Source organism: Merops nubicus, unplaced genomic scaffold, assembly GCF_000691845.1.
Source record: "Merops nubicus isolate BGI_N331 unplaced genomic scaffold, ASM69184v1 scaffold3909, whole genome shotgun sequence".
Taxonomy (NCBI): domain Eukaryota; kingdom Metazoa; phylum Chordata; class Aves; order Coraciiformes; family Meropidae; genus Merops; species Merops nubicus.
In genome coordinates this window covers 19,729-33,862 of record NW_008631505.1, presented here as the reverse complement: position 1 = coordinate 33,862, position 14,134 = coordinate 19,729, and positions in this window count along the sequence as shown.

Genomic DNA, 14,134 nt, shown 5'->3' with positions numbered 1-14,134 from the left:
AAGGTGAAGGACCAGGCCCAGCAGAAATGTTCAGGTTAACCTCTCCCCAGCCACGCAGCGGGGCCGGAAAATGCTGCGTCCTACCTAGAGGAGTGAGAAGCCGTCCAAGGGACTGTGGAGCCAAACGGGACTGAACAAAAACGGCACTAAAACTCAGTCTGTTCTCCCCAGAACCTGGATTGTCAGCAGTCAGGTTCTGTACTGTAAACACTGATGCCTTGCTGAGTGTGAGCAGAGTGAGAGGAGCTCTTGCAACTGCCCTTGCTCGGGAGGGCCAATGTGTTTGAAGATGTCCCTCTGGGTGGTGGCAGCTGGCAAACGCAAGACAGAGATGGGTATGACTGAAGTGCCTCCTTGGGAAGGACTAACCTACCAGCCCCTTGCTTGCAGCTGTGTACTCCTAGTTTTGGCTGCTAAAGTAGGATCTGGTCAACTAAACTTTAGCAATTTCCTCTGGGTATAAGGGGGAAAATTGTGATTGCTCTAACAGCTGCATAACACTGTGTTTGCCATGAGGACAGTAATAAAGTAATTCTGGCAGGCACCACAGGTGTGCCCTCGTAGTTGTACGAGGTGTTGGTGGGATTCAGAAAATAAGATTTTATTTTTTTAAAAAAACATGTGCAGGGTTTATTAGGAGCAAAACCCAGGCACTGAGCATTGCCCCTCTTGGGTTTATTTCCTAACTACTAGAGATCATACTCAGTTTCACTGTTTTATGTCTTAATATTGGGGTATATTTATTACCAGCTAAAAGAGCAGATCCTTTAGAAACGAAAGCATCATCTCTGGTACCTTCCCAGTCCTGTATTTCTAAACAGAGCGTGGTTTCAAGCCCCAGCCAAGAAGAACATCAGTACAGACTTGGCTGCACTGAGCACAACAAGCTAGTTAGCATTCATACCCTGATTTCTGGTCTTGCCCATCTCCTCTGAGTTTCCCCCTCCTTCCACCCACACCTGTGGATTATGGGGAATATGCCTGGGGACCATCAGTTCAAAAGAAGTGAAAACTCCACCAGGGAGGTCAGAGCTGATCTGTTTTGTCAGTCCTTGCTGAAGTGGATGGAGAGGAAGCCTGCCCACAGTGCACACCTCTGCTAGAGGACCTCAGAGTGGTAGGAAAGAAAATGAGCCTGTCTCTATTTCTCCCAGCTCTGCATTTACATAGAAGTGCTTTCTTTCCTTTTGCATACTCTGTTTCATTTGTGAACTTGCCAAGATGTTATCTTTTTCCCAGAATCATCAGACTTTCTTTGAAGGGTGAAATGGTTTTATTGCCCTAGGAGAACACTGCAGATTTTTTGCATTCATGTACAGTAGAGCATGAGATCACAGCCACAGCAAGGGACATGGGTATCTGTGCTTTAAATATGGATTTTAAAGTAAAAGAAGCTTTATGCTGTTTGCAGAGTTACAGAAGCAATGAAAAGTGAATGCTGTAGTTTACTAAGCAAAATTTCATGTTGTAATGGAGTTGTCTTTTCTTCCTCCATCAGACACTCTGGGAGGTGGGGGAAAAGGAGCACAGGCAGTATTAAGCTTGTATTGCAATTTTACAGCAGAAGTTCCACATGGGTTCAGATACTTTAAAGAGCAGTTAACATTTTCAGACAGAAATGGCCTATGCAAGGAGATGGATGTTCTTCTGGAAATACTTTTTAAAGGTAAAATTTCCCAAATCACTAACTCTCAAGAAAATTCCTGAACTCTTCATATCAAGATGGGACAATTACTTTATCTTAAATACAGGAAACGTTGGGCATAATAGCCATTACTTGCACAGATCTTAACAAGAACATAATTTCCTAATCATTCCCTTGAAAGCAAACCCAGATGATAGAAGCATAGTTGAGCTCCTGCCAATCACCTCAAGAACTCTGATTTCACACCCAAGCTCCCGCAGCAGTGCCAGGATAACCTCAAGTATTCAGTGAAAAAAAAACCTTAAGCACTATGTTTATAGTTCCTTATACTTGAATCTTAAAATATAGAAATTATCATTTGGGATAGTACAGGAACATGAGTAAGAAAGAAGAGTGCAGATGTCTGGATGTGTTTGTATTGCACACCAAGGCAATATACAGCTCTGCAGGCAGTCTTGCCTTAGTAGCAACATCTAGTCCATCTCCCCATCCTCTTGAATCAGGCCTGGAGAAAAAAAGAAAGCTGACTTTTAAGATGTAGGGTGGTGAGAGGACAAAAGAGCAGCTTCTAGTTTTGGTGGTCTGTCCACAGCGAGGGCGTGTACGTGATTGTATGAGGCATGCAAAGGGCCTTCATCTTGCATCATCTTCATCATGCAAGTGGTGAAGACAAGAGCCCTCACTGGCACTGGGGACTTATCACCAGGTGACGCAAGCTGCAGCTGCTACCAGTCCATAGGTATGTTGGGTTTCAATATGATGCATCTCTAATACAAATAAACATTAAAAGCTGCTGGACTTCCCTCAGGATTTTACAGCAGGGCTTTTAAAAAGCAAACAACTGAGCGAGCTCAGCCACTAATGGTTGTAGACCATGCTTCAGGAACTGCAAAGATTTGAGACAACTTTAATTTATCTACATTTTTCCCATTAACTTGTGAAACTAGCAGCTAGTTATCTACTTTTTTTTTTTTTTTAAGCAGAACACATGACAAGTTCACAAAGTTATTATCTAGAGAAGGTTTTTATAGGCTCTCTGGGTTTCTAACTAGGATGAAGGGTGGAGCTAGTAATTTAGCCACACCCATGGTGAGGATTATAAAAGGAGGTTGGCTGAAGGAAGGATCTTTTCTACCAGTTTATGACAACTGGTAGTTTTTATTTAACAGGATTTTTCTTTTTAAAGAAAAACTAAAAATCTTACTATGTCAAGGCCTCTTAAAGGTTCCCACAATGGGGATGCTCCTCCAAAGGAATCTTTGAAACAGCAAGGTAAGGTAAGTTATGGCACCTACTTTAGTTCATTTTTACCCGTAATATTTCCGTGGCAGAGAGCTGAGTATTGTTGTAATTTTAAAGGTCTGTATTTTTTCTGCCTTGTGTAATCAGAGTTCTGTTCTTTGTAGTTTTGTATTCCTGTAACACTAACTCAAATGGAGAAAAAAACAACCTTGAAAAAACAACCTCAAAGAAAAAAAACCAACCCCAAACTTCTGAATGGGTTTGGAGAGGTTGCTGTTTGTCCTAGGGAGCTCAGGCTTCCCAGACCCAGGACTTTGACGGCTGGTTTGCAGCACCTGCCCACAACACCGGGGTGAATGTGGTGGCTGTAATTGTGCTGCTGCTCATGGGTCACACCAATATTAATTTCTCAAGCATACAAATAAAACACTTTGTTTTATTGCACAATTGCTGTGACTTAGTCATGACTTTTTAATGCACTTAGGAATGCTCTCATAATTTTTGGTTTATACTGTTTCACAGTTTCCTTATGTATACATGCAAATCATTGCTTATTCTGTTCAGCAGAAGTCTCATGAGTTTCTGTGGGGGTCCTAGAGACTAATATCTTAAAAGTTAAATTTTTCCTTCAATTACTTCATCTGTACATAACTAGAGTGGAGAAGAGTAATAAGTTTTCTCTGGTGAGCCTTCAATTTAGAAGGAGTAGAAGTTCCTAATATTTTTCTTACTTGTTGTGCCCAAAATGTGGGATGTATTTGAGGGTCACTAGTCTACTGATTGTTCTCCAGAGTATCCTAGTGCAAGTACCACGTGCTACACAAATAACCAAAGTAATGGTTTCCACAAAACTAGTGGTGGTGATGAATTCTCTTTTTCAAGCTGTAAGCAGAGCTGTGAATTGATGTAGCTGGCAAAAAGCTGACTGGTGGCCTCTTGGGCAAAATGGTGTGATGTAAGTTGGACAGGCTGTCAGAGCATTTTGACTCTGTGTGACTAGTAGAGATGAGGAAATAAATGTGTCTTGCATTCCAATAGATGCATTTTCCACCCTGATAATGCTGTGGTTTTTCTTTGGAGCTTTTGCTGTCAGTATTAAGCTTGTAGGATGCTTAACTTAAGCAGTGTGGTCATTTCTGCTTTTCACCATGTGTTTTTGCTGATATGTAACAAATTGTGGCTGTGCTGTGTTGTGGTGAGAGGACCCTTGTCTGGCAGCATAGCTGTCTCCTGCAAGGGACTCCCCTTGGCTTTATCTGCTGCCATTCTTCCAGGAGGTTGACATGCTGCAGTTAGAGAGTTCAAAGGTATTTTTAAGTGCATTGTGTTTAAGTGCCTGATGTAGACCAAACTGTTAAAAAATCTTTGCTGTTAGCTTTTGTTGTATTAAAATAGTAAATGTGAGAGGTGAAGCAAGAGGAAAAGACTATCAATATTGGCAGAGAATCCTAGATGCTTTTGGATGGGATTCCTGATTCAGGGAGGAAGTTTGAGCTTTTTCCAGTGGGTAGTGTAGAGCTACATACTTCTGGAAATCATTGCATAGCTTAATATGTGCTTTCCACCTTTTTAAACAGAGATTAAATTGACTTCTGTCACTTTGTGACTTGAAAAGCAATATTTATGGAATAAAGTACTTATCCAGTGTAATTCTGATGCTATTGTGTTATTCAGCACAAATAAACCAAGGAATGATGACTGTCCAATCACCAGTTACTTATTATATTTGCTAAATCTAGAGAAATCTTCAAAAGGTGATTTTTTTAGTAGCCCAACCACAAGCTTTAGGGTGTTCTCTTCCTCTCCTGATTTGATTTTTGGAGCCAAGTGTGTACTGAATGCAGAAGGTCCACAGAGATGACAACTTGGTGGTGAGCTGAGTAATTAAGAGGCAGATGGCCAATGGCAGTCTCTTAGTAACTTCTCTGTGGTGGTGTAAGAAGTCTAACACTGATAGCTGGTATTCTCTTAGTCCCTTCACATTTCAGTACTTCTGCTCTCAGAAGAGAAGATTCAAGCACAAAACTTCAGCATAACATTTCAGTACTTCTGCTCTCAGAAGATTCAAGCACGAAACTTCAGCATGTTTGGATAGGTGCTAAAATTATCTTGCTCTGAATTCTCCCTCCTTAGTTCATTCATGGCAACACAAGTGTATGGAGAGCCAAGCTGGGGGAGGACGTGGGGTGGCTTGTGGTTTTGGCTGGGGTGGGTGGCCTGAGGGGGTGCAAGGGGAGGAGGTAGGTTCCCAGGAGGATGGGGAGGGCAGAGTGGAAGGAGAGAAGCCCTGTCACAACAGCAGCTTTGAGACCTGGCCCAGCCTCTAAACCTGGCTAGCTCTGTACAGCAGTGCCTCTCCTTGTTTCTTATTGTCTCTTCCCCTGCAATCAAGACAATGAGTTTTCTGACTCCTGAGGACAGAAATTCATTTTTCTCTATATTCCTGAGTCAAAGTCAATTTTACCTGTGCTGGTGAGTAAGTCACTGGGTGCCTTACAGCTTTATGAATCAGCACACCACTATGGATCCTCCTGTTCATCTGTCATTTATTTAGCTTGTGGAATCCTCAGATTGGAAAGGGTTTACAGATCCTAAAACCACTGCAGTTTCTTTAGCATGACTGGATTTCCTTAAATATTTTTTTCCTCAGGGCAGTGCTGTCAGAGGAAACAGTCAGATGGCTTTTGATGCCCTAATTTAGTTCAAGACAAACCAAACTGCTGAGTTTAAACAATGTCTTGTAGATGAGTTTTGCCAGGTTTTGTTCACTTGGCAATCATGCACACAGGCAACAAATTCCATCAGAAAAGGAAGAAGCCTGAAGTTCAGCTCCATTGTGCAAGCTGGAAGGGGAGTTGTGAAGGATGTGGTGTGCAATGAAAACTCTCCTTACATAACTGAGATCTAAATAACAAACTCAGAAAGAAATCCTAGCTGCCAGTCAGATGCCTCTTGGCCTCAAAGTTTTTGAGGTGTGTTTGTAAGATGCTTGAAGGCCACGTCAGGTAAAGGATGTGATTGGCATCCTTCATCTGACTTTAGGATGAGGTACCATCCCTGCTGCAGCAATAACCCTTCATTGGGGTGCAGGGTCTATGGAAAACATGTGAGCATGTTAGAAAACCAGATAGAGAGAGCCTACGATGGGCTTGTCAAATGACAGGGAACTGATTATGTAGCTGTGGAACGGGCCAACAAGAACCATTTGTCTGAGTGGTGGCAGTGATATCTCGTCTTCCTCTGAAAGGGCCGTGTAGCTACTGGTACAGTTCTGGCCATCAGAACAATGTGGCACAGAGCTGCTGCTGCTTTGTGACAGCATTCGCTGTGCGAGACATTCAAAGTGCTGCCTGCCATTCTTTGACTGGGAAGATCTTACTCCAGGTCTTACTGAACTTGGTGATACACAAATAAGACAGAAATGAAATGTGTATGTTATGCAGTAGCCTAAATCATACATTTAGATCCACTAAGACTGGTGGTATAGGGCCCCTGAGTTATTTCCTGTATCTGGCCAGCTGTGCAGTGTGGTGTTTATATATTTTTCTTTCATGATGACCTGTTTACGTTTGGTAACTCTTTTAAAACCTGAAATGGCAGGGAAAGGTTTGCTCAGAGCCATGTCTCAGGTAAAACTGGATGGTGTTTCTGCCTTTCTCATGCCCTCGGGTGTCCAGGCTGGTCCTGGAAGGTGCTGGTGAGCTCAGAAGTAACCGCTGGGAGCTGGGTATCAGCCTGTGTGCTTGCAGAGTGCTGCAGCAGGGCCTGGAGCTGGCCTGAGCTTTATGGGGGAACCACCCACTCTCCTCTATTATATGAGCATAACTGAAGTGTTAAAGGCTTCCAGCCCACAAAACCGATTTTATTAGAACATAAAAATACATGTTAGAAGAAAAAGCACTTACCAACAGGAGAGCGATCTGGTAGCTGAAATTAAAGCTCACCTTCCATGCCAAATGTATCCTCTGCAGTAGGGTCCTTCCTTCCTTTCTTTTCTCGTTATCTAAACTTGGCCTTCTGAAGTTGAAGAAATTTTGTGCTGTCCCCAGCAAAGTTTATTTTGATTTCTTGCTGGGCTTGCCTTTGGGTTGGGTCCTTGGCATGAGCCCAGTACTTTGCTTGGGCATCTCCTGGTGTCCACTTGTGCACAATATTGATCACAGAGGGGTTTCACTCCCAGCTCTCCCCATGGTATGCAACCACAGCTGAGCCCTACAACAAAAAATAAATACCTCTTTGTGTGTGTATAAACATAAAAACTCTCTTTGAGTTGGATTCTCTTGCCGTGCTACCTACTGGCTGCCTTTCCATTGGTATCAAGCAGAGACAGGCCCACACCTTCTGGGAAGCAGACTGACAAAATGTGTGGCCTTATTCCAAATTAACGAATTGACTGTAAAAGAAGCAGCAACTTGTGTTTCAGAATTTGAGTTCTTAGAGTCAGAGAAATGTCATGCTGTCTTGCCCCTCCTGTTTTCCTGCATGGAATAGTAGAGTTAAGAACACAGCACTCCAAACGAGAAAAGGTTCTAAGTATCTGTAATGACTAAGGAAAGCAGGAGTATTTCTGGGATTAAAACCAGTGAATTTTCCAGTGTAATAGTGTGTCACTTGGTTTATGTCAAGATAGCTTCTTCACACATCGTGTACGTCAGAAGGTATCTCAATCATTTTCATATTCTGGAAATTAAACTTCAACATCAATTTGTCATTGAAAAGGAGTAGGGAAGCTGAACCCTGACAGCCTTCTCTGGGATGCAGCAGTTTCTCAAAACCAACACATTACACTGAGAGAAAACAAAATAACACTGAAGTAAAATGAAGTGCTTGTGCTCTCAACAGGCAAAAGGCATTTAGTTTGATAAGGTGCCAAACAGTGTCATCTGAGAGCTCTGCAAAGACTTCCAGCTGCCTTGCGTATGCTAACTAAATATCTGGGTGAATTAGAATTTGTCCCTGTGAATATTTCACTGCCAGTGACCTTGCCTGATCTTTAATTCGAGCTCAGGCTCAGCCTGTTGCAATCCCCTGACGATATTTCCGACCAAGGCTGCATTTTTCTGAGCATCCAGCCCAGGGCTGAGGACAGTTTGCAGAAGCACAGCAGGGCTCTCCTCCCAGCCTGCTGCAGGAGATGCTGCCCTGCTCTGTTGACTCATGTGGAAGGTGTGGCATGTTTTGACCAGCCGTGGAAGGGTGTGAAAGAGTCGCAGGGGAGTGCAGCAGAGTCTGAGACAGGCCCTGCAGGGAGATCAATCTGATGGGAAAGCGTAGGTTGAATCTTGCATTTTTGCTACGTGAGTTAACGAGCAAGCTGACTACCAAAAAGGGAGAAAAGTTGGACTTGCACCACGAGCATACACAAATGGCTCACTGGATTGTGAGACAGAGACCTGCTTTCAGCTGATACTGGATGCCTCAGCTGAGGATGCTATCTGGCTGCTCTTTTGTTCCACGAGTTACTACCTTGATTCACCTTGGGCATGTTCGGTTCAGTAATAGCTTGTAACAGGGACTTCTAATAGCTGACTAATCTTGCTGAAAATCTTGCGTGTTTGGGAAATAAAGATTTTGTTTGCTGAGGTTTTATTTAGAGCCCTTAAATGCATACATTTTTGCATTGTTCTTGCACATGTATTTTATATCTAGCACTGCTTATTAAAGCAGTTGTGCATGAAAATAGCTGAGAGTTGCTATCTCGGGAGCCCTGAATTCAAGGAGAGCAGAGTTTATGCAAGATGGGAGATGTGCCAAGCACTCTTTCAGGCTCAGCTGAAGGACACTGTGGTCACTCCAAAGAAAAACCCCTTACTAGCAGGCTGCAGCTACACAACATGCCAAAGTTTGAAGCTTATCTGACAGCATTAACAGGGGCTAGGTACTCTAGGGCAGGTTGCATGTGCCTGAGAAGAAAAAACAGTAAGACTTGTTTTTCTGTGCAGGATTTGCTGTACTGGCAGGTTTATGAAAGCAAAACAAAACCAAACACCGAAACTGCCAGAGTTTGCTTCCCAAACTAAGCTAAAAGGCTTTGTCTTCTAGATGTGAAACGTCAGCTGGTGTAGAAGTTCAGTCTATAGGGGAAGTAGTGTGCATGTAAATGGCAAATGAATCCAAAGTATCCATTTCTCCTGTTAAGTGGTGACTTTTCGTGCTCAGTTTGGACAGTAAAAATGTGGCAAGTGTCTAGGAAGGGCAGCAAAAGAAGCATCTAGACTTAAATTGTGTATACTACTGAAATTAGGCTGGTGCTCCTCCAAATCAGTACTTGCATCCAATGTGCTGAAGGAAAAACTTTCCAGAGTGGATTATTGTGGAATTTTAAATTTGAACTGATATTGTAGAATAACTCAGAAACTTCCCAGTTATCTTTTTTCTGATGACCAGAAGGGATGCATGTGCCTTCAAGCTAGTGGACTGGTCCAGTGTTCTGTGGCTCTTGTCTATAGAACAATGTAGAGAAACAATAATAGTTGTGAACTTTGCACTTCAGCCTCTTGGAGGGAATACTGCAGCTCAAAAATGCAGCCCAGAAACTATGGATTTGGTCGGTTTCATATACAAACCAGCCTTCAGAACAAAGCAATGTTATCTTGAAATTTGACAACAAAACTTTTCAACTCGTATGAGTTGCTTTAATTGTGCAGTATCACGGAGTACCAAAATGAGATAAAAAGCTGTCACTCTTATTTGGCAGACTGGAATGTTTTCCTTCTAGCTGAAGTTCAAAGGCTGTGATCAGGTGGCAATGTTGTAACTGAAGGAGTAAAAGGTATCTATGCAGCTTTCAAATAGTCCTGCTCTGAGGAACTCCTCAATGACACTCTTGGTTTCCCTTAACATAGAGACCAATTTCTAGTTTCCAGCTCTAGCAACACTCAAGATCCAAAAAGCTCAGCTGGGTCTGTGATCACTTTGTCAAATATACAGGTTTTGCAGTTTTAGCTCTAATTTCTGGTGGGGTCATTACCACAATGCTCCTGTCCTTAAGCCTCAGTGCATTTTAACTTTCCCATTTTGCAGGCAGGATGCCAGACTACACCATATTTCTGATAGACCTTTTACAAGTGCAGGCTGCTGATCCTTCCTGGGAATACAGGTAGCTATTATATTTGTCAGGGAAGTCCTGCTTGCCTTAGTGTGATCAGAGCTACTGCCATCTGGGTGGGGCAAGCTAATCAGCACTCCTTGCTTTGAAACGAGAATAAATACGAAATAGCATTTCTCTGCCTGCTCCCCCAGGGATCCAATCCTAGCAACACACCCAGGCCATGTTACCTGTGCCAAACACAGCAATCACTGACTACTTTTGGTCAAAATAGGTGCAGAAGAGTGTGAAGTGGTGGCATGCCCTTCCTCCCTTCCTCCTTATAGATGAGGATGGTTGAAGGATGACTGGGAGATACTAAAGGGGATCTGCCTGTCAGAAGCTTGGGGAAGGCTTAAAACATGCCCTTCCAGAGGGTTCCATGACCACCTGGCTGTGATTGTCATTGGGAACCACCCAAACACTTCTCCACTGATTAAATAATGTAAAAGATTAGCATAGTCCTTTCAGCAGTGGCTGGCACCCAAGGATGCTTGTTGCACTGTGGATCTGTGGAGAAGTGACTCTTACATGCCACCTTGCAAAACTGGGTGGTTGGGATTGATTAGGTGAAAATGGGAGAGGAAAGCACTCAAACTGTTTTTACTTTTGGTTTACGACTTGGAGCACAAGTGGTGATCTGTGCAGTACAAACGAGGTGATGCTGTACCCTTCCTTTTCACCTTATCTAATCAGAGGTTCACAGCACCCTTCCACAAACTACAGCCTTACAGCCTTCAAGGTCTGTACCTCTGTAACTGACTGCAAGTAATCCGTTCTGCTCACACAAGTGAGGGTCCAAGACTGCTTCACTAGTGTTGTAAAGAGCTAAACTTTGGGGCTTAGATTTATATATGTATTATGGATAGACTTCTGTATTATATATTTAGATTCTTAAGGACTGAAAAATCAAGATACAAGACTTTTCCTGGCTTTATTATTGCCACAGATACTGGAATCTTTATATCCTTGAGTTAGTTCCATTTTCCTGCTCAGGAACCTGAGGCAGAGAAGGACATGCCAGAACAGTTAAGAGGGCTGAGATGACAGTCCAACACCCTAACCAGGGCTCTCTCTCCTGGGTAAGGCAAGCAGGCAACAAGCAGCCTGCCATTATACATATACAAGGAATCATTGGCTGATAAAGGTTGAAAGAGATCCAGACCCTGTTCAAAGCCATCCCAAAGAGATGAGGTTGCTCAGGAACTCATTGAGCTCCAAATACCTCACAGATATTCAGACTTCCCAGCCTCACTGGGCCCAGTGTTCAGCCACCTTTGTGATGAAAACACTTTTCCTAACATGTAATCAGGATTAGCCCTGTTGAAACTTGCCTGTTGCCTCGTGCAATGTCAATGTGCTGCGTTGAGAAGATCCTGGCTCCATCTTCTCTACACCCTTCCCTCAGGTAGCTGTGGTCTGCAATCATACATCGCCCCATACCCTAAGCCTTCTCTCCTTTAGGCTGGGCAAACCCAACTCTCTCAGCCTCTCCTGCATCGTGTGCTCCAGGTCCATAACCCTCTTGGTGTAGCAGGCTGGGCTCCAGTGTGTCTGTCACTGGTTTGTGGCTGCCTAGTACTCGGGTACTTGGCTTTCACAAGCCCTGAACACAGGGAAATAATGACTGTCCCAGATCTGCAAACCCAGCCCAGCACAGGGTTGTGTCTCTCTACTTCTAGGGCATACTGCTGGGTCTTTTCCAGCCTGCCCACTAAGACCCCCAGGTCTTTTTTTCTCTGAAGTTGGTCTCCAGCTAGCTGGCACCCAGCAAGGTCATTCCCTCCCAGAGGCAGGAACTTGAAAGTTTGCTTCCCAGGCCTGTCCTTGCCTCTTTCCTGATCTGAAGTAGACACAGTCAATGTTGTACTGTCTTGGATATTATTTTTACTTTCTAAAGAAAGCAAATGATTCTGTAACATAACAAAGATCACTGATCAGTGAGCTTAGACAACTTGCAGGCATGGCTGTGTGCTTGTAGCAGAGCAGTGTTAGAGGGCTGGAGGAACATTTATCCTTCTCTATGTGGCTACCCAACTGGTTTTTTTTAATATTCTCAGGTACAATTTTTTTTCCCCCTCAGTCTAAAGAGAGATCTGGAAAAGTAATCCCACAGTAGAGGGGGATTCAGTCCATCTAATCTCAGGCACCCTAACTGAGCTACCTGCATTTTTCTCAGGCATATCTGGAAGTATAGGGGTTATGCTAAAGGGGGCCATTTAAATGCAAGTTACTTCTTGAGTCTAAACATCAGTCATTTAAAACTCTTAAACCAACTCATTCTTGTAAATATTATGCTGGTCCTAAAGCTGGTGTGTTTTAGATCCCTGAGAGTTTTGGTTTTAGTTCTGAGAGTTCAGTGTGCTGTAGCTGCCTCTGTAACAATTCTATGGAAGTTAACTTTGGGCTCTTCCTACCATGCTTCTTCAGCAGGCTTGTTTTCAAAGAATATCACCTGGCTAATTCAACATATTATGCCATCAGGACTCCTCGTGTCAAACTTCAGGTTTTGCTGTCCTAAAAGAACTTCAGAAAATGTCTCGGGTCAGAACACAGACACAGGTTTTTTGTGTTTTAATGTGTGAATGTATACTTTAATGCTTTTTCCTTGAATCTGCTTTGCAATTCCAAATTGCTGACTACCCTAAAAAAATTCAGCCCCCCAAAAAAAAGGCTAAAGCTGGGCACAAGAAATTATAAAAGTGCTGGAAATTTGTAGTAGGTTGACCTGGACTGGGGCAGTTGCTGCTAGCTGGCCTCCATGTCTCCTTTACTCCTTTCATGCCAAAGAGGGAAAAGCTGATGTGTTCTCCTGTAGCTCTGTGTACCCACCAGTCTCTGGGCCATATCTGAAGAGGAGTTCATGTCTGCTTTTGAAGCTGAATATTCCAGGCCACTCAGTGGAGTTGTTCCCTGTACCTGTTTCTGGTCAGCAATGGCAGCCAGTGAGTTCCTGCCCTCCCAGTTGTGCCAATCCAGCTGTTGATGGGGCCGTGTTGTCTACTGAAACAGGGAACTGTCTCATTTATTTTTTTTTAATCTGAAAATAAGAAAGATAACTTTGAAATTAGATCACTTTCTCTGTCTGTTTCAGAGTTATTCCAGAAAAACTGAAGGGCAGCCCAGAGATATAAATAAGGAGTGAACAGTTAAGGCTGGAAGGCCTTAAGGCAATATTATTGCCAAATTCTTCATAATGTGAAACCTTAGACAGTGCTGGCTTTTCTTTCCTCACTATAAAACATATGCATCACTGCAGAATAACTTTGTTTATAAAGTATTAAAAGGAAATGTGTTAAGTGATTCTAGAGTATTAAACAAAGCATCAAGCTGATCAACTCTAATTAGAAATAAAGAGCACTCTATAAAATGGTATCATGCCTACCAGAAAAAAAAACAACACTAAAAAAAAACCCAAACAAAACAAAAGTAGAAAAGTGCATTAATAGTAAACTGCACTCAAATGTGCACACCACAGAAGTCAACAGATGTAGGGGCTGACAGTATGAGTACAACAGATTGCTCCTGTCATAGAAATTGAAATGTGGACATCAATGACTCTGAACTAAACTTTAAACAAAAGGTTGTCTGAAATAACTGAAGGGAAGGTTGGTTTCTCCAGAAGAAGCAGAGAGTTACACTTAGCTCCATTTCAATCAAAAAAAAAAAGTATGTGGCAGCCTGCTGCTAAATACAAAGAATGATAAGCACACATTCTTGTGTCTGCATCCTATTAGGTGTGCCACCTAATGCTTGACACACTGATCTGGCACTGCTTGTTTTGTCCCCCAAAAAAGTTTGCCAATTCTGTCTAATTAATTAAATTTAATTTATTATTTTATTATTAATTATATCTATTAAAATTTAATATAAATATTAATTTAACTGAAATCATATGAACTGAGCTCTGTTACACCCTGCTCAGTCTGGAAGATAATTACTACATCCCAAAGTTACGGGGTGGGAAGGCAAGAAAGATATTTGGGAGGAGGAGGAGGGTGGGTAGGCTGCTGCTAAAAGGTAAGTGTCACACTGCAGCTGGCTGGAGCTTTGAACCCAGCATTGTTTCCAAGCCACTTGTATCTTGGACACTCCAGTTTAATAAAGGTTGAGGAGAGCACAACAGGAATTACAGAAGCTGGTTTACTGCTCTATAGGGA